General features: G+C 33.7%; 1 long non-coding RNA gene across 1 annotated transcript; it reads left to right on the plus strand.

Moving 5' to 3' along the window:
* Nucleotides 1–275: 275 nt before the first annotated feature.
* Nucleotides 276–921, plus strand: LOC131050829 (uncharacterized). Its single transcript, XR_009107036.2, has 2 exons — nt 276–456; nt 803–921. It is a non-coding gene; the product is annotated as an uncharacterized LOC131050829 (long non-coding RNA).
* The last annotated feature ends 804 nt before the right edge of the window (nt 922–1,725 follow it).

The raw sequence follows: 1,725 nt of genomic DNA on the forward strand, positions 1-1,725 counted from the left end.
GGTGTGGAAAAAATAGGAAAGCAGAAAGTGGTCTTTATTGTAGGGATGCATTAAAAAGATGATTTATCTACACTTTGTAGACTGCACACGCTAGAAGACACTACTACATGATAGAGGTATTTAAGACATTAGTTTAAGACAAAATATTAATTTTGTCTTAAATACATGTTTTATGTTTACTTTATTTTTTTAATCATTTAATTGTCTCAAAATAAGACAATAAGAAAAAAACAATTTTCGTAAAAAAAACTTCATTTCCCTCTCACTCAATTCATTTGCCTCCCTTTTTTTTCCCCTTTTGCTCCCGTGCACCATCATATTCAACATGCAAGATTTCAATAGCGGGAAGGATCATACTTCATGGGATCCTTCAGATATCTACAAGAGTCGACAATGAATCAACGAGAGAGGAAGGTTTGTGAAGGTAGGGGCAGTCACGCTGCAAGACTCGAGAAGGTACCAATTTTGCCCTAATTTTTCCCCATACTCTTCCCATTCCCCATTCTCTCTTTTTTATTCTCCTTATTTGATTTGTTTATTAGATGCAACTAGATCAGAAATGCTCTCGATTGTTACTTTCATCTGCTTCACTTTCTGTATATCCATATGATCCATTTTTTCTTGTCCTTTGTATAAGGATTATGGGCTTCGTTTATATACCCTACACAAATATTCTATCATAAAGAATTGGTATGGTCATAAGTTAATATATAGATTATTACTTGAAATCCAAACTCTGCAAATAACTGCCAGTATATTCAGCACGGTATACAGGTTGTCTAAATGTTTCTTTTGAGAACAGGGTGAACGTGATAATGTAAATGGCTGTGTACCTGATAAGGAATTGAAGAGTATTCTGCATCAAATGTCATAAATCGAAATGGGTATCTGTAAATGTAATCATATATGTTCTTGAAGCCACCTTTTCAGCATCAAATGTCATAAATGAAAATGGGTATTCTTTAAATGTAATCATATATGTTCTTGAAGCCACCTTTTCAACATCAAATGTCATAAATGGAAATGGGTATTCTTCAAACACCAATCATAAAGTGTCAGGGATGAAATAATCATTATGGTTGAATTTACAAGTACAGCTCTCTCTAAGGGCATGTTCCCATGCGGCTGCTTAGCTTATTTTGGCTAGCAGCCGCTGCTCAATATTTTTAGGGATTATTTGTGAAGCAGCTGACCCCATGAATATTTATCTTTGCTGCTTATTTTTAAGCAGAACATCTTAAATTTGTATTAATAGTATTAATACTAATTTGTGCACATAAAATTTGGAAAGAAAAAAGAAATAAAATCTTTAAAAAAAGAGGGAAAGAAAATTGTGGAGCCATGTGGCATTTTTGTTAATAAGCAGCCATTGCTTATTTCCAGCCCCCCCTTTTTTTCCATAGCTTATTTCTAATTCTTAAACAATAGTTGCTCCACCAAAATAGGGAAAGATTCCAAATTATCCCTTTTTTGACAACTTTTAAGTTGCATGGGAGCACTTAACTGCTTAAATTTAAGCAAAAAATAGAGTTAAGCAGCCGCATGGGAAAATGATGTAAATCAGCTTAAACATATTGTTTTGAAACAAAAGATTTAAGGAATTTACGGACACAAATTTTGCATGGTTGCTAAACAGTATAGCCGCTGATGGTTTGCAACAACTAGGACACAAGAAATCACAAATAATAGATTCTCCATGCCCACTAATCAATCCAACTCCTTTAA

The sequence above is a fragment of the Cryptomeria japonica genome, chromosome 11 (assembly GCF_030272615.1).
Source record: "Cryptomeria japonica chromosome 11, Sugi_1.0, whole genome shotgun sequence".
In the NCBI taxonomy this organism is placed as follows: domain Eukaryota; kingdom Viridiplantae; phylum Streptophyta; class Pinopsida; order Cupressales; family Cupressaceae; genus Cryptomeria; species Cryptomeria japonica.